The sequence below is a fragment of the Eptesicus fuscus genome, chromosome 25 (assembly GCF_027574615.1).
Source record: "Eptesicus fuscus isolate TK198812 chromosome 25, DD_ASM_mEF_20220401, whole genome shotgun sequence".
Classification (NCBI taxonomy): Eukaryota; Metazoa; Chordata; class Mammalia; order Chiroptera; family Vespertilionidae; genus Eptesicus; species Eptesicus fuscus.
Genome location: NC_072497.1, coordinates 1,581,398 through 1,600,865, shown reverse-complemented (window position 1 = coordinate 1,600,865; position 19,468 = coordinate 1,581,398). Strand labels below are relative to the sequence as shown.

Here is a 19,468-nt window from a genome sequence, read left to right as displayed (position 1 = left end):
CCTCTCTGAAATCAATCAATATATATATATATATATATATATATATATATATATATATATATATATATCTATATATATATTTAAAAAAAAAACAATGGGCAAATATCCTGGGAGAGGATTCAGAAACACACAGACAAATAAGTAAGTACATAAATAAAACAAGCCTGGATGATAACACTGAAATCCTAAATAGGACGCCGGTGCCATAAACCCTCCTAGGACCCATCCAAGAGGCAGGTGGGGGGCGGGAGGCAGAGAGAGCTGAGTCCCCCCCACCCCCAGAAGCCATTTCCCCCCCTTACTCAGTGAAAGAACCCCTGATTTTTATCTGGGCACATGGCCCCCCGGGGAAAAGGCCGCCTTCCCCCGGCCTCCGTCCCGCTCGCTGCGACCTTGGCGTCCAGTCCTGGCCAACACAGCGGACAGCGTGTGGATTCCAGGAACCGCCCATGGGGGCAGGCGGGCTGGGATACAGCCGCGATGGCCGGTCCCCAGCAGCCACTTTGGGCCACGTGGCGGGGTGGCGGGGAGGGGAGGCCGGGCGCTGAAGCTGGCCGAGCCAAGAGCCAGCCCCGGCTCCGGCCGGTGGGAACGCACAGCCCGGCCTGGGTTTCTGTTTCTGTGGGGGGTGGACTCCCATGCGCTGTAGGAACGCCGCCTAGACGGTCCCTGTCACCCATGCGGAGGGTGATCCGGGCCCCGATAAACCTCAGGGCGGGAGCTTGTGAAGCCAGGTGCCAGGCTGCCCTCTCAGAACACAATGCCACCCCGAGAGAGAGCTCTGTCCCCGGCCCCGGGGGGCGCACAGATGGCACAGAGAGCCCAGCCCCGGGGGGATGGGGGAGGAGGGGGGGAGGGTGCCCCTGGCCCGCTGCCCGCCCCTCCGCACAGGTGTGTGAGCCCCGGACCCTCCCGGGATCACGGCCCCGCGGAGAACAAGGGCCCATTCTGGTGCCGGAGCCGGGGCTCAGGTCACGCATCATCGCGGCATCTGGGTCGGGCCTTTCCCACGGCGCACAGGAGGGGTGTCCGCTTTCGCCGCAGAGAGGAGGGGCCGCTGGGGACAGGACGCGGGGAGTGGGGGGGGGGTCCCCCCGGGGAAAGCTGAGCTGCTCCCACGGTGCCATCCGCTTGGAGGAACCGAAGGCAGGTGGCGGTCTGTCCGTCCGTCGGGGGGAGCCCGGCCTGTGGGTCCCAGAGCGGGCCCTTCGCTGGTGAAGGGCAGGGGTGGCCACGGGGCTGGAGGCGGCAGGCGTGGGGCCGTCGATGGGGACCCTCCGTCCCGTCCCCCGCAGCAGAGAGGTTGTCTCCGGGGCCTGCAGGTCCCGGGATGGAGAGGGAGGCGGCCACAGGCTCGGAGCTTGATCCCGCCTCATCCGATCACAGCTCAGTTCAAAGGTCAGCACGATCCCATTCTGGGGGGACGTAGACAGTTCTCCGGGGAGGGAAGGTGCTCAATGGTGGGGCTCTCCCTTCGGCTCTGCGCCAGGCCCTGCCCTGAGTCCGGGACCACCGGCGCAGCCGGGGTGGCCCACGTGCCCGCCCGCGTGTAGCTTCCATTCTGTCGACGCGATCCCCAGATTCCACTTGGACACGAGGGGGGGGCAGCTTTCGCCGTCGCCCCTGAGAGCGCCCTGGCACTGGAGCTGGGGTTCCGCGTCTCCGTGGCCAGGACACCCCTGGGAGACGAGCCCCAGCCGTCAGAGGCCGGGGACGGGCGTCCTCGGATCACAGGGCAAGCAGTCTCTCCGAGGGACGTCGGGGCCGAGGCTGAGGCCCCCTGACCTCGCTGGTCCCCGGGGCCCCCAGCTGGCTCATTCCGTCAGGGGACCAGCACCCCTGGGGAGAAAGGACCCGGACTCGCTCTGTGGAGGCAGCACCCCGGGCTCCGCACAGCGACTGGCGGGTGTTATCTGGAAGCCGGGTCCCCCTCCAGTAGTGGCTCCATCTCTGAGTTTGCCAGGCCCCTTGGCCAAGGAGACGCAGAGCAAAGCAAGGGCCAGGGACGCTGGCTGGCATCGCGTCTCCGCCTCTCCTGGCTCCGTCACAGCCAGCACCAGGCGGGCAGGGGGCTGGCCACACCTGCCCTGGGCCCACAGCTTGTCACCTGCACAGCGAGAGAGAGGAACAGGGTTAGTCTCGCCTCCAGCGGGGCCCTGCATCCTTTTTTCCTTAATCTTTTTGTTTTTAGATTATTTTTTAAACGTACTTTTCAGTTAGAGCTGACAGACAGCATTTATATTACATAGTTTCAGGTGAACGATAATAGTGATAGACATTTACACAGCTCAGGGAGTGATCGCCCCGGTAAGTCTAGTACCCGCCTGACACCACCATCTCATCCTTGTTACAATGTTACCGACCATATCCCCCATCGTCCTTGTTACAATGTTACCGACCATATCCCCCATCGTCCTTGTTACAATGTTACCGACCATATCCCCCATCGTCCTTGTTACAATGTTACCGACCATATCCCCCATCGTCCTTGTTACAATGTTACCAACCATATCCCCCATCGTCCTTGTTACAATGTTACCGACCATATCCCCCATCGTCCTTGTTACAATGTTACCGACCATATCCCCCATCGTCCTTGTTACAATGTTACCGACCATATCCCCCATCGTCCTTGTTACAATGTTACCGACCATATCCCCCATCGTCCTTGTTACAATGTTACCGACTATATCCCCCATCGTCCTTGTTACAATGTTACCGACCATATCCCCCATCGTCCTTGTTACAATGTTACCGACTATATCCCCCATCGTCCTTGTTACAATGTTACCGACCATATCCCCCATCGTCCTTGTTACAATGTTACCGACCATATCCCCCATCGTCCTTGTTACAATGTTACCGACTATATCCCCCATCGTCCTTGTTACAATGTTACCGACCATATCCCCCATCGTCCTTGTTACAATGTTACCGACCATATCCCCCATCGTCCTTGTTACAATGTTACCGACCATATCCCCCATCGTCCTTGTTACAATGTTACTGACTATATCCCCCATCGTCCTTGTTACAATGTTACCGACCATATCCCCCATCGTCCTTGTTACAATGTTACCGACTATATCCCCCATCGTCCTTGTTACAATGTTACCGACCATATCCCCCATCGTCCTTGTTACAATGTTACCGACCATATCCCCCATCGTCCTTGTTACAATGTTACCGACCATATCCCCCATCGTCCTTGTTACAATGTTACCGACTATATCCCCCATCGTCCTTGTTACAATGTTACCGACCATATCCCCCATCGTCCTTGTTACAATGTTACCGACCATATCCCCCATCGTCCTTGTTACAATGTTACCGACCATATCCCCCATCGTCCTTGTTACAATGTTACCGACTATATCCCCCATCGTCCTTGTTACAATGTTACCGACCATATCCCCCATCGTCCTTGTTACAATGTTACCGACTATATCCCCCATCGTCCTTGTTACAATGTTACCGACCATATCCCCCATCGTCCTTGTTACAATGTTACCGACTATATCCCCCATCGTCCTTGTTACAATGTTACCGACCATATCCCCCATCGTCCTTGTTACAATGTTACCGACTATATCCCCCATCGTCCTTGTTACAATGTTACCGACCATATCCCCCATCGTCCTTGTTACAATGTTACCGACCATATCCCCCATCGTCCTTGTTACAATGTTACCGACCATATCCCCCATCGTCCTTGTTACAATGTTACCGACTATATCCCCCATCGTCCTTGTTACAATGTTACCGACCATATCCCCCATCGTCCTTGTTACAATGTTACCGACCATATCCCCCATCGTCCTTGTTACAATGTTACCGACCATATCCCCCATCGTCCTTGTTACAATGTTACCGACTATATCCCCCATCGTCCTTGTTACAATGTTACCGACCATATCCCCCATCGTCCTTGTTACAATGTTACCGACCATATCCCCCATCGTCCTTGTTACAATGTTACCGACCATATCCCCCATCGTCCTTGTTACAATGTTACCGACTATATCCCCCATCGTCCTTGTTACAATGTTACCGACCATATCCCCCATCGTCCTTGTTACAATGTTACCGACTATATCCCCCATCGTCCTTGTTACAATGTTACCGACCATATCCCCCATCGTCCTTGTTACAATGTTACCGACCATATCCCCCATCGTCCTTGTTACAATGTTACCGACTATATCCCCCATCGTCCTTGTTACAATGTTACCGACCATATCCCCCATCGTCCTTGTTACAATGTTACCGACCATATCCCCCATCGTCCTTGTTACAATGTTACCGACCATATCCCCCATCGTCCTTGTTACAATGTTACCGACTATATCCCCCATCGTCCTTGTTACAATGTTACCGACCATATCCCCCATCGTCCTTGTTACAATGTTACCGACCATATCCCCCATCGTCCTTGTTACAATGTTACCGACCATATCCCCCATCGTCCTTGTTACAATGTTACCGACTATATCCCCCATCGTCCTTGTTACAATGTTACCGACCATATCCCCCATCGTCCTTGTTACAATGTTACCGACTATATCCCCCATCGTCCTTGTTACAATGTTACCGACCATATCCCCCATCGTCCTTGTTACAATGTTACCGACCATATCCCCCATCGTCCTTGTTACAATGTTACCGACTATATCCCCCATCGTCCTTGTTACAATGTTACCGACCATATCCCCCATCGTCCTTGTTACAATGTTACCGACTATATCCCCCATCGTCCTTGTTACAATGTTACCGACCATATCCCCCATCGTCCTTGTTACAATGTTACCGACTATATCCCCCATCGTCCTTGTTACAATGTTACCGACCATATCCCCCATCGTCCTTGTTACAATGTTACCGACCATATCCCCCATCGTCCTTGTTACAATGTTACCGACTATATCCCCCATCGTCCTTGTTACAATGTTACCGACCATATCCCCCATCGTCCTTGTTACAATGTTACTGACTATAACTCCCATCATCCTTGGTACAATGTTCCCCATGCTGTACTTAGCAACAACAAAACAGAAGAGAGAGAAGCAGGATTATTGCATAGCCCTGGTCATTCCCCAGCCGGGGTTCAGGTGCCCGGGCGGGAGGGGTGGGCGGGGAGAGGGGGAGGGAGAGCTGCCTGCCGCCTCTGCTGAGTGGGATTAATTGAAGGCACATTTATGAAGTGTTGGCAGCTGGCGGGCTCCAGGCCCCGGCCCAGCACAAACAGCTGGGGGAGGGGGGGGAGGCGAGGGGTAGCGCAGGGGTGGAGCGGCCCTGGGTGGGCGAGAGCTCATGGCCTAGCTCAGGCGGTGGGCGTGGGGAGAGAATAGGGATCAATCAGGGGGTGTCGGGGTGTCTGTGGGTCAGGAGCTCCGGAGGGTCAGCAGATAAGGGGGAAGGAGTGGCCACTGGGAAGGTGACGTGAGCAGAGACAGGAGGGCGGGGTGCCAGGTGAGCACCCAGGCAGAGGACACTGAGGGTCAAGAATGTGAGCCCAGCCCTGGCTGATGTGGCTCAGTGGATAGAGCGTCGGCCTGAGGACTGAAAGGTCCGGGTTCGGTTCCGGTCAAGGGCACATGCCTGGGTTGCTGGCTCAATCCCCAGTGGGGGGCGTGCAGGAGGCAGCCGATCCATGATTCTCTCTCATCATGGATGTTTCTCTCTCTCTCTCCCTCTTCCTTCCTCTCTGAAATCAATACAAATATATATTTATATATTTTAAAAATAAAAAAACACACAAAACCCTCCCATCGCACGGAGAATGAAGTGGGGCCTCCTCACCTGGCCCTGCGTGGCCCAGCTCCCCCTCTGCCTCATCTCAGGGCAGACTCTACTCCTGCGGGCCTCTCTGCCGCTTCCTGGAGGCTGCCAGGCTCCTGTGTGCCCCAGGACCTTTGCACATGCTGCTCCCGCTGCCTGGAATGTCCCCAGCGCCCCCCCACTCCCCACTCCACCAGGCTCCGGCTCAGTAAAAGCCCTGACACCCCTCCCCCGCGAGGAAGGTCCTCTCTGCCCTGGTGGCTTTCCTCACCTGCCCCCGTTTCCCATCCTGCATTTGCTGGGAGTTTGCTCATTGTCCCTAAGAAGCTTCTCGCGAGGGGCGGGATCGTGGCCACAGGGGTGGTCACGTGACCCGCGAAAAGCCAAGGGGGCGTGGCGTGCGTGCGTGCGTGCGTGCGTGTGTGCGTGCGCCTGGATCCAGCCTTGCCTGAAGCCAGCTCTGACCTTTGCAATTACGGGCCAAGGCAGCTGCCGCAGAAGGGAGGCCAGGGAGGCGCCTTGGCCGAGGGAGGCCGCTGCCTGCAAACCTCAGGGGCTCAGAGCAGTGAAGCTGGGGAGCCTCTCTTCCCAGGGATCCCCCTCTGCTGCCAGTCACCTCTGACCTCGCCTTGCCCCGCTGCCGGGGAGGGAAGGGGGCGGTCAGACCCGCGGGCCTGTGTGCGTTTCTAAGCATCTCTCCGTCCCCTCGTGGCTCAGATTAGAACCTGGGACGGGGAGGGGGGGGGGGGCGCACTCAGGGCGAGGAGGCAAGGGCTGGCGTGAGAGCCCGAGGCAGGCGGCAGGCGTGCGGCCCACCAGGCCGCCCGGGCCGGGATCTGCTGGCACCTGCTGCGGCGGGAAGCCGGCTGGGATGCCAGGAGCCGGCTGGCAGCAGTTCAGACGGCGGCGCCCGGCCTCCCTCCCGGGTCCTCCCTGCTCCGCAGCTCCCCCGGCTCCCGCTCCCAGGCGCGCACAAACCCAGGAATGGCAGAGACGGGGATGTTTGCACAGCGGACAGACTCTCCCCGCTCCTCCCTGCTCCTCCCTGCTCCTCCCAGCTCCTCCCTGCTCCCCCACCCCCCACCCCCACCCCCACCCCCAGCTCTCCCGGCTCCAGTTCCCAGGGCGCACAAACCCAGGAAGGGCAGAGACGGCAGAGACGGGGTGTTTGCACAGCGGACAGACTCTCCCCGCTCCTCCCTCAGCCAGGCAGGGCAGCTCAGAGTGGGAGGCCCACCCCTGCCCGCCTGCCCGCCTGCCCGCCTGCCTGCAGGGTTCAAGCCTGGGCCAGGGCCCGCTTTGATCCGGTTATTCATTTGCAGAAACCGCTCTGGCTTCCCACCACTTCAAATGCGGCTCCAGGAAGCGAGGCCGGCGGGCGGGGCCCCTCCGAGGCCTGGGTTCCCGGGCTCTCGGCTGGATTGGTCACCCGGATTCCTGCGGGCAGGTGCAGGCTGGGGGCGAAGGCGTGATCTTTGGGGGGAAATGGGCTCTGGGCTCTGACGGACGGGTGGGGAGGAGTGGCTGAGACCAGGAAGCCCGGGTTCGAGTCCGGGAGGCCTCGGGCCACGTGCACTTCAGGGACTCGGGGCGGGATCCACACAAGGAGACGCTCACCCCAGCCCCGAGCTCGGGGACCCCTGCCTCACCCCCGGGGGACCCCAGGGCTGTAGAGAATTGCTGCCCCCACCCCACCCCCAACATGACACGGTGCACATTTGCAAACACACGGCCAAGTCGGAGGAGTTTTCCAGGAATGCCAACAGGCCCACGGCCTAGCAGCCACCATCCCTCCCTCCCTCCCTCCCTCCCTCCCCCCTCCATCCCTCCATCTCTCCCTCCCTCCCTCCATCTCTCCCTCCCTCCCTCCATCTCCCATCCCCCCATCCCTCCATCCCTCCATCTCTCCCTCCCTCCCTCCATCTCTCTCTCCCTCCCTCCATCTCCCATCCCCCCATCCCTCCATCCCTCCATCTCTCCATCCCTCCATCTCCCATCCCCCATCCCTCCCTCCCTCCCTCCCTCCCTCCCTCCATCTCTCCATGCCTCCATCTCCCATCTCTCCCTCCCTCCCTCCCTCCCTCCCCCCTCCATCCCTCCATCTCCCATCCCTCCCTCCCTCCTTCCCTCTCTCCCTCCCTCCATCCCTCCATCCCCCATCCCCTCCCTCCATCCCTCCATCCCCCCTCCATCCCCCATCCCTACATCCCCACATCCCTCCATTCCTCCATCCCCCATCCCATCCCTCCATCCCTCCATTCCCCCTCCATCCCCCCATCCCTACATCCCCCATCCCATCCCTCCATCCCTCCCCCTCCATCCCCCCATCCCTCCATCCCCCCATCCCTCCATCCCCCCATCCCTCCATCCCCCCATCCCTCCATCCCCCCATCCCTCCCTCCCTCCATCTCTCCATCTCCCATCCCCCATCCCCCATCCCTCCATCCATCTCTCCATCCCTCCATCCCTCCATCTCCCATCCCTCCCTCCCCCCTCATCACTCCCCCCTCTATCCCCCATCCCTCCATCCCTCCCCCCTCTATGCCTCCATCCCCCATCCCTCCATCCAGTCAAAAATGACCCTTCATTTTTGGATGTTATTTCACAGGGAACTGCAGGAGCCGGCGCACCTCGCCCTACATACTCCGCACGCCGTCAGGCACCCGGAGTCCAATCCCCATTTAATTTCCTAACATCTTTTATTAAATCCTCCCCCGAGGACATTTTCCCATTGAATTGAGAGAGAGAGGAAGGGAGAGGGAGAGACAGAGAGAAACATCGACGTGAGAGAGACACATCGATGGGTTGCCTCCTGCACGTGCCCCGACCGGGGCCCCGGGCCGGGGAGGAGCCTGCCACAGGGGTCCGTGCCCTTGACCGGGAATCGAACCCGGGACCCTTCGGTCCGCAGGCCGGCGCTCTATCCACTGAGCCACACCGGCCGGGGCTCCGTCGGTTCCTTTTGACACAGATGCCGCTGCGTCAGATTTGATGGTGTCCCTGGGCGCCCCCCTTTCCAACGACCTTCTTTGGGGTGTTAGGAGGAGACCCCTCCCCAGCATGGAGGGCGGTGCGTGTCCCCAGCTGACGGAGCTTTGGAGAGAGCGTGTCCGCGGCAGCAAGGACGGATTCCACGTATGCAGTAAGCGCTCCATAAAAGCTACGTCCCTCGCCGAAGGGGCACAACAGAAACCGACTCAGAGTCGCTGAGAACAGCGAGCAGAGAGTGAGGGCGCCGGGCACCCAGGTGGGCCCGGGCCTCCTGCCCGGCAGGTGCCCCTCCAAGTGGAATCCCAGGGGCGCGTCCCCCCCGGGCCTCGGCCTCATCTCCTGGGGCCGCAGCCCACGCCTGGGGCACGGCCCCGGGACTCTGGCCTCCTCCTCTGGCCTGAGCCCCGGCCCGGGATGCTGGCCCGGGTTCAGCCCACGCTGGCTGTGTTGCTCAGACCTTCCAGAAGCTTCGGCTGGAAAAAGTTATCCCCCGGCTTGGCACCAAAAACTGGGACAGGGCTGGGCGCGAGGGGGTGGCCCGGTCAGCGCGGGGCAGGCCCGCTGGCTCCCCGAGGGCCCGCCGGACACTGCCTGCAGGGATGGGGCCTAAGCCGGCAGTCGGACATCCCCCGAGGGGTCCCGCATTGGAGAGGCCGGCCCTGCACCCAGAGCTCCCCGTCCCACTCTCTCCTTCCTGCCTGCCAGGGGGCCGGGCGGGCCAGGCCTGGAGGCCAGAGTTCGGGCACCTTGGAGCAGGGGCGGGGGGGGGGGGCTTCACACCCAGGGAGCCCGGGACTGGCTCGGGTCCCACAGCAAAGACTCAAAACTGGTTCCAATTTACCGGCCGGCGTGGCTCAGCGGCTGAGCGTCGGCCTAGGAACCAGGAGGTCAGGGTTCGATTCCTGGTCAGGGCATATGCCCGGGTTGCAGGCTCCATCCCCAGTGTGGGGCGTGCAGGAGGCAGCCGATCCGTGATTCTCTCTCATCGTTGATGTTTCTTTTTTTCTTTTTTTAAATATATTTTATTGACTTTTTACAGAGAGGAAGGGAGAGGGATGGAGAGTCAGAAACATCGATGAGAGAGAAACATCGATCAGCTGCCTCCTGCACACCCCCCACTGGGGATGTGCCCGCAACCAAGGTACATGCCCTTGACCGGAATCGAACCCGGGACCCTTCAGTCCGCAGGCCGACGCTCTATCCACTGAGCCACATGGGTCAGGGCATCATGGATATTTCTCTCTCTCTCTCCCTCTGAAATCAATAAAAACAGACATTTTTTAAAAAACTAGTCCCAATTCAATTCGATGCACAGGTGTGAACAATAAGAGAGTGTGTCCAGTCAACCATGTTCATCGACAGAGACGCACCTTCGTAGGATGCAAGCGGCACACGCGTGCAGCCCCTGCGCACGCACACGCCGTCCCTGGCCTGAGTCTGGGAGCCGGCGGCGGGGGCGCAGAGATGGGGACACGGCGCTTAGGTAGGGCCCCTGGCCTGTGCGCTGGTGGCCACCCATCCTGAGTGAGAAGGGGGTGAGTGAGCGAGCAGGAGGCGCCGGGGACTGGGGCGGTGGCCGGGCGCAGGGTGGGCCCTGGCGGGAGCGGTGAGGCTGGCTGGCGGGTGCCGCCGAGGGTGAGTGTGTGGTGGGGTCAGAGGTCAGCAGAGGTGTGGGCTGTGGTCACAGGGTACAGAGGTCCCCGAGGGGGGGGAGGGGCAGGGGGAGGCCTGTGCACTCATCAGGGGTCACGCTGATGGGGGGGAGGCTGCGCACAGACAGACCCAGTGGTGTGACCCTGCCACAGCCCCAAAGGGCCCTCGGAGGAGGCCGCACCCCCCCCCTCCCCTGCTTTCAGAGGCTGGGAGACCTGCTCTGGGGACCAGCTTCCTCCCCCTTCCTCCTGCCCGGGGCCCCTTCCCTCCAGGGGCAGGCTTTGCCCTCCGGTCGGTCAGTCTGCGGAGCTGCCAGAGCATTTGAAGTCCCCGCCGGGTGCCTGTGGGGCCGGCAGCCAGAGCCAGCACCTGGCTGCCAGCCAGGCCCACCACCTGCCCAGTCAGGTGCCCACGATCCCGCCAGCAGCTGCTGACACGGCCCTGCCTGGCAGCCCCAGGCGGGGGAGGGCGGGGGGGGGGACGCCGCGGGCTCCCCGTCCCTGGGGCCTCGGGTCGGGTTCCCTCCTCTCCTGCCCACGTTGGTGGGAGAATGACCCCGATGTAAGCCTCCTTCCTCTCTCCCTGGAAACCCCACCTCGGCCCGAGTTCAAGGGCAGCTCTGCTTCCCCGGGGGTTCTGGCTGAGCCGCCGCATTAGGAGGTGTTGGGGGGTCGGGGGAGGCCAGCCCCTTCCTTCCCCAGAACCACAGAGCGAGAGCGGCCAGAGGGAGAGGGGGGGAGGAGGCCCGTGGGGGCGGGTGATGAGGCCGGGATCGGGGAAGCCGCCTCGGTCCTCCCAGACCCGGGGATCCCGCACGGCTCCGTCTCGGGGTCACCAGGATAGACGCTCCCCGTCTGTTCTGTCGGCCACGTCCTCCTCCCAGGTCTGAAGGTCGGCCCGGCCCACCTGCCGCGTGGTGCAGAGCCCGCCCGTCTCGGGGACAAAGTCCCCTGTGTCCCCGCAGGAGGGGTCTGAGGAGGGAGGAAGAATGCCCTGACGCCAGGCTCTGTGCACGTGGGTTACATAGAGGGAGGCGGTGCTCAGGGGCCCACACCTGGGAAGTACCTGAATCAACATGGAAACCTCCCTGTGTCCCACTCCAAACCTGTCATTCGTTCATCCATCCATCCATCCATCCATCCATCCATCCATCCATCCATCCATTCATCCATGCATCCATCCATTCATTCACCCATCCATCCATCTATCCATCCATTCATCTATCCATTCATTCATTCACCCATACATCCATCTACCCATCCATTCATTCATTCATTCACCCATCCATCCATCTATTCATCCTTTCATCCATCCATTCACCCATCCATCCATCTATCCATCCACCCATCCATCCATCCATCCATCCATCCATTCATTCATCCATCCATCCATCCATGCATCTATTCATTCATTCACCCATCCATCCATCTTTCCATCCATCCATCATCCATCCATCCATCCATTCATTCATTCACCCATACATCCATCTATCCATCTATTCATCCATCCATTCATTCATTCACCCATACATCCATCTACCCATCCATTCATTCATCCATCCATCCATCCATCCATCCATCCATCCATCCATCTATCCATCCATTCATCCATTCGTTCATCCATCCATCCATCCATCCATCCATCCATCCATCCACTCATCCATCCATCCATCCATTCATCCATCCATCCATCCATCCATCCATCCATCCATCCATCCATTTCATTCATTCATCCATTCATTCACCCATCTATCCATTCATTCATTCATCCAACCATTCATTCATTCACCCATCCATCCATCCATTTCATTCATCCATCCATCCATCCATTCATTCATTCACCCATCCATCCATCCATTCATCCATCCATCTATTTCATTCATCCATCCATCCATTCATTTATTCACCCATTTATCCTTTCATTCATTCACTCATCCATCCATCCATTCATTCATTCACCCATGCATCCATCCATCTATTTCATTCATCCATCCATACATACATACATACATTCATTTATTCACCCATCTATCCATTCATTCATTCATTCATTCATCCATCCAGCCATCCATTTTATTCGTTCATCCATCAATTCATTCATTAATTCATTCATCCACCCATCATTCATTCATTCCTTCAACAGTCCAGCGCTGAGCCAGGACCTGGGGAACCAACATTCAGCACAACAGCCGAGTTCCCCATCCTCTTGACGGGTTTCACCTGCGGGGGTGGCCAGCATTTGTTTACCCAACAGCCACACAGCCAAACGCACAACCACACACCACCCACGTCCTAAATGAAAACCCAGGGCCCCGTGAGGGAGCGTGACAGCAGAGCAGAGGGCGGCCGGGCGGGGGGTGGGCAGGGCCAGACCCGCAGGCCTGTGCGACCACCCAGGGGACAAGGGTCCGGGCTCCTGGCTGCCTGAGTGACCGTGCGCGTGACTACGTGACAGGTGGACGCAGGCCCCACGCCGACTGTGAGCCTGAGTCCGGCAGAAACCCTGGGGCCGGGGCTACCAAAGCGGAAGGCGAACACTGTCCCATGACGTCCTTCCCGGGTGTCGGTCCCTCCCCCCCTCTCCCTCCCCCCCCCCACCCCACCCCCGTGGCTCCGAGCACGCGGCGGGGATTTGGACGGACGGGGTGCGGAAGGAAGTGCCTGATCCTCCCCTGCAGCAGTGGTTTCGGGGTGGGGCGTGGCGGGGTGGGGTGGATTAGCAGAGGGCATGCCAAGGACAGGACCGGACAGGTGCCGCCAGGTGGGCAGGTGGGGGTGCAGGGGAGGGCTCACCCCGATGGGCCGGAGGAGAAGGCAGGATGGGCGGGGCCTGCTGGGCTGCCTGGCAGTCGGGGCACCCGCCTCAGACCCCAGGGCTCGGCTTCTCCTGTTTCCCCGCGTCTAACCGCGCCCCGTCCAGTGAGCGACTCCATCTAACTCACCAGCAGGACTTTCCGTGTCATTCCGGCCCGCACGCCCCATCCCGGGCCGCCGCCCGTCACCCCAGAACTGTGAGAGGCTGGACTGGGCGCTGGCCTGGACCCCCTAAACCAGCCGGTCCGTGGGAACCGTCCACGCCAACACCTGTGCTCCCTGACAACCTGGGGGTGCGGAGTCGGGGAGCAGCCGGGACAGAGAGCTGACACCCGGAATCGAGAGGGAAGTGACCATCAACACGTCCCACATCATCACTTATGGGTCACTAATAGGGTTTCTTTTTTTTAAATACATTTTATTGATTTTTCACAGAGAGGAAGGGAGAGGCATAGTGAGTTAGAAACATCGATGGGAGAGAAACATCGATCAGCTGCCTCCTGCACGCCCCCCACTGGGGATGTGCCCGCAACCAAGGTACATGCCCTTGACCGGATTCGAACCCGGGACCCTTGAGTCCACAGGCCAGCGCGCTATCCCCTGAGCCACACCAATTAAGGCTAGGGTTTCTTTCTTTCTTTTATTATTTTTGTCAATCCTCACCCGAGGATATTTTCCCATTGATTTTTAGAGAGAGTGGGAGGGAGGGGGAGAGACAGAGAGAGAGAGAGAAACATGGATGTAAGAGAGACACATTGATGGGTTGCCTCCCACACGAGCCCCAACCAGGGCACCTGGCCTGGACCGGAATGGAACCCGGGACCCTTTGGTCCGCGGGCCGACGCTCTGATAGGGGCTCCTGAGTGCCAGATGGCGTGCCCGCTCAGCATGACACTTGCTCAGTGTGATTCTCACACACCTTCCGCTTCAAAGACTAGCTTCCTGCTCTGATAATGGTCACCTCGCTGATCGCCACCAACAATGTTTACGCTGATCCCTGTCTCAGATTAAACTCGCTTTCCAAGCCCTGGCCGGCATGGCTCAGTGGATAGAGCGTCGGCCTGCGGACTGAAGTGTCCCGGGTTCGATTCCGGTCAGGGCACATGCCTGGGTTTCGGGTTCGATCCCCAGTGGGGGGCGTGCAGGAGGCAGCCGATCCATGATTCTCCCTCATCATGGATGTTTCTCTCTCTCCCCCTCTCCCTTCCTCTCTGAAATCAATAAAAATGTATTTAAAAAATAATCTATGTATATAAAAGCCTAAGCGACCATTTGACCTTCAACCAGTAGCTATGACGTGCACTGATCACAAGGGGGCAGACGCTTAATGCATAGGCATGGAAACATGGAACAGACTGATGAATTTCATAGCGAAGGAGGGGGAGGGCAGGAAGGGATTAACCAAAGATCTTATATGCATACTAGAAGCCCAGTGCATGGATTTGTGCACCATGGGGTCCCTCGGCCTGGCCTGCGGGGATTGGGCTGAAACTGGCCCAGTGCATGGATTCGTGCACCAGTGAAGTTCCTCGATCTGGCCTGCAGGGATCTGGCCAAAACTGGCAGTCCAACGTCCCCTGCGGGGTCCAGGATTGCAAAAGGGCGCAGGCTAGGCCAAGGGACTCCACTGGTGCACAAATCTGTGCACTGGGCCTCTAGTCCTATACAATAAAAGCCTAATATGCAAATCGAGCGAACGGCGGAATGACCGGTCGCTATGATGTGCACTGACCACCAGGGGGCAGACGCTCAACACAGGAGCTGCCCCCAGCCCGCAGGCCCCGTCAAGTGGCGACGGCCAGCCAAGGAGGGTGCCAGCAGGAGCTCCCTGATCACCCAGGTGGTCACCCCAAAATCGGCCCTGATCACGGGCCAGGCCTAGGGGACCCAACCCATGCATGAATTCCATGCACCGGGCCTCTAGTAATAAAATAAAGTTGCTTTCCAAGTCATTCAGCTGGGGGGACCCTCCGACAGGGCCTGGTTTGAGGTCTCAGCCGCTCCCTGCTGGCCACTGTCCCAGCACCCCCCTGAGGCGGAGGCGGGGGACCCAGGAAGTGGGGGCACCCCATCGGCCCAGCCCCCAGCCCGTGTGCAGCAGCTGGGCAGGTTGCACTGGCTCCAAAGGGCCTGGGCTGGACGCAGCAGACATTCCTGCCTGAGTCAGCAGGGGGGGTGGGGTGGCGCTCAGGTTCACACCTCTTCCTCCCCCCGCCGCCCCCCACGGAGGCGATGGCCATGGGAGAGCCCCTCCACCCCCCAGGAAGGCGCGGCCAGCCAGCCCCTGCCACGCCGTCACCTGCCTAAATCTGGAAGCAGCCGGCAGCTGTTTCCACCCCCATCTGCCCCTCGCCCTGGCACTCGGCTTATTTTAATGGCCTTTGCTTCTGGCCCCGGAGACACTGGGCCTCAGGGACGGGGCACAAGCTGGCCGGGGGAGTGGGACGGGAGGCAGGCAACTGCAGCTCCTCTCCGGAAGAGGCAGGAAGCTGGCGCCCCCTGCCCAGCTGCTCGCGCCTGAGCCTAGGTGTCCATGCCAGGGGGCTGGGCTCTGGCTGTGTGGACCCACGGGGGAGGGGGGGTGTTGCCAGGGAGCTGGTGGAGGCCTCTGTGCCCACCTTCCCGGGAGGGGCGTGTGTGAGGCCGGCTCCCCCAAGCGCAGGCCCCATAAAGTCAGGGATCCGGGACTGGGGAGAAGCAAGACTCACACTGGACTGGGTGCTCCCCCCGCCCCCCCCCCATTCCCAGAAGCCTTGGCCAGGCTCCGCCCCCCTCACTGTCCCCACCTGTGGAGCAAGAGGAGGCAGCCCATTGTCCCAGGTGCCACGTCTCCGTGACCCGCGCCTTCCTCCTTAGCGTGCAGCGGCCGGAGCTGGGGGGAGCCCCCACAAGACCTCACCTTCCCACCCATGTGCCTGCAGCACCCACTTTCACCCCCAGCCCAGACCCGCCACCCACACACTCCGCGTCTCCAATCAGAGACCGTGTATGCAAAGCGCCCAAGCCGTGCCAGCCCCTAGTATGTGCTCAACAAACAGATGAAGCGCTGCGTGAACAGTGGTTAAGGAGATGATGGGCTCTCGCCCGGCCGGCGTGGCTCAGTGTTTGAGCGTCAACCTATGAACCATGAGGTCACAGTTCGATTCCCCGTCAGGGCACATGCTCGATCCCCAGTAGGGGGCGTGCAGGAGGCAGCCGATCCATGATTCTCTCTCACCATGGATCTATCTATTTCTCCCTCTCCCTTCCTCACTGAAATCAATACAAATATATTTTAAAAAAATAAGATGGGCTCTCAAGTCACGTAGAGCGCGCCTGGGAAGGCACATGGGCGTTTCTTTAATCATTGTCGGCTGAGTCCAGTGGCGTCGGCAGAGCTACGTCCTGGAAACGCACCGTGCCAGAGGCAGGTACGTTGTCAGCCTGACCCTTAGCTCAGGTGCCAGGGGGTGGGTTTCATTATCTAAGTTCAGCCAGGCGCAAGGAACCGACGCCATTATCCAGGCCCAGCCAGGAGCGACGATTACAAAGAAGCCACAAGAATGAAGAATCACAGCTTGATCTTTAACCATGATTTCACACAATTCCCTTTGTTTTAAACTCTAGTAAAACCTCCGGGGATCGTACTGCATAAAATAAACGCGCTGCACCGGCTCTGGGTCACTGTCTCTCCATCAGAGGACAGCTGTCCCACCCGGCCCCAGCTTTCCCTACTGTCTCTGTCTCTTTCATTTTCTCAATCCCCCGTCGCCCCTACTCAGGACTCCTGTCCGTGCTCTAGCCGGGCTGGACGCGGTGAAAGAGAGAAATATGTATGTCGTCAGACTCCACTTGCTGGGCGTGTGAGCGTGGGCCAGTCAGTTACCGGCCATTCCCGACCCCCAGTACGTGCACCTGAAAAGTGGGGTAATCATGGCGCCCGCCCTCACGGGGCCCCGGACACTCCCTGTGTGCCCAGGGTCCCTTGCAGGTAGCTCTCCACCCCATGTCCCGCCACCAGCTCAGAGCTCATGCTGCATCATAGCAACTGGTTGACTCCTCTCGCTAGCAAACGCTTGTCTCTCTGCCACTCTTACCCTAGTGCAGTGGTCAGCAAACTGCGGCTCACGAGCCACATGCGGCTCTTTGGCCCCTTGAGTTTTTAGCAAAGGCCAGCTTAGGAGTACCCTCATTAAGTTAATAACAATGTACCTACCTATATAGTTTATGTTTAAAAGATTTGGCTCTCAAAAGAAATTTCAATCGCCGTACTGTTGTTGATAGTTGGCTCTGTTGACGAATGAGTTAGCCGACCGCTGCGTTAGGGGGTGGCCCCACCCCCAAAACTCAGGTTCCTGCTGGCTTGTCCCATGGCCTGACTCCTGGAACCCTGTGTCCTCCCTGGCTCCCTCTCTTCTCCACTCCTGACCCCCCGCCCTTATCTTCTCTCCAGGTACCATGACCTCACCCCTGCCAGGCCCCTCCAGTGCTAGGGTCTTCCCTCTACCCGCCCTTGCCACCGCCATCTGCCTATCTCCTCCCCAGGAGGCCCTCGAGGGCCAGGGGCATGGCTCTGCACTCAATAAATGCCGCCCCGGCCGGTGTTGCTCAGTGGATAGAGAGTCGGCCTGCGGACTGAAGGGTCCCAGGTTCAATTCCCGGTCAAAGCACATGCCCAGGATGTGAGCTGGATCCCTAGTAGGGGGCGTGCAGGAGGCAGCCGATCCATGATTCTCTCTCATCATGGATGTTTCTATCTCTCTCCCTCTCCCTTCCTGTCTGAAATCAATAAAAATATATACACTGAGTGGCCAGATGATTATGATCTCTGAACGCATAATCATCTGGCCACTCACGTATATATGTATTAGAGGCCCGGTGCATGAATTCGTGCATGGGTAGGGTCCAGCCAGCCTGGCCAGGGGGAGGGGACATGGGCGGTTGGCCGGCCTGCTTGCTGGTCGAACTCCTGGTCGAGGGGAAAATTTGCATATTAGCCTTTTATTCTATAGGATATACACTGAGTGGCCAGGATATTATGCGTTCAGAGATCATCATCATCTGGCCACTCAGTGTATATTTTTAAAAATCTATATACATAAAAGCCTAAGCAACCTTTACGACCGAATGAATGGAACCACCAGAATGACTGGAACGACCAGTCAACCAGTCGCTATGACAATGCACTGACCACTAGGGGGCAGACACTCAACACGGGAGCTGCCCCCTGACGGTCAGTGCACTCCCACCGCCAACCTCCTGCGGCCCCTCCCCTCAGCTGGCCGCCACCCCCCCCCATAGGCCTCGATCGCTGGCCAGGCCGAGGGACCCCACCCGTGCACGAATTCGTGCACTGGGCCTCTAGTAATAAATAAGTAAATAAATGCTTGCCGGCTGATGAATCGGCGAACACAGGAGACCGGAGCATTGGGCCTGGCGGGGCACCGGGGGCCCAGCATGGGAGAAGGGCGGAGGCCGCTGCCCACATCACGCACCGTTACCTTTTCATCCACCGAGGTTTTGCTTAAAGGGGACCGAGGTGGCGATGACATGGGGGTGCGGCTGTGAGACACGCACCGATGGCAGGCGGCAGGTGCCTCCCCAGGCCCGTGGTTACGGAAGCGGGTGGTTTAGGACCAGGCATTGCACCTCCTGTGGGGAGTGGGAGGTGGAGGTGCCTGCAGATCAGCTCCGTCACCCACCAGCTCCCATTGCAGGCCTGGGACCCACGCATCGTGGGGTTTAACCCCCACCCCTTTCCCGGGGGGCAATGACTCCCCATTCTGCGGATGAAGTAGCAGGAAGCTTGGGGTCCAGGACAGCCTCAAGGACACAGAGCTGGACCCGAGCCTGCCTGGTCCCCACGCTCCCGCTGTCTCCCTCCCCTGGGCCACACTTGTCAATGAATTCCCACGGGGATGGCGCACTGCTCAGATTGGCCAGCCGCCGGCCTCCCAGCCTTGTCATTGGCCCACACCTCCTAGGGGGCGGGCTCTGGTGGCCACAAGGACCTATGAGGGCGGCGGATGTCGGCGTAGCGTCAGAGGGGGCGGGAGAAAGAGCCTCCTCGTGGGTTGAACCTACAGAATGAATGAAGGAGGCAAGGCCTAGCACAACGAACCGCCTTCAAGAGAAACGGGGGCGGGGGGACCCACGTGGAGACCCCAGCCCTGCCCTCCTGCCCCCCATCTGCGCCCGCCGAGATGGTGATGAGCACCCAGAAGTGGGGCCATCCCTAACCCCTGCCCTTTCTA

At 59.2% G+C, this 19,468-nt stretch overlaps 1 protein-coding gene across 1 annotated transcript in view; it reads right to left on the bottom strand.

The window, feature by feature from the left end:
* The window catches only part of CEMIP (cell migration inducing hyaluronidase 1), a 141,666-nt gene that overhangs the window by 69,161 nt on the left and 53,037 nt on the right, over positions 1–19,468 (bottom strand). The window lies entirely within an intron of this gene.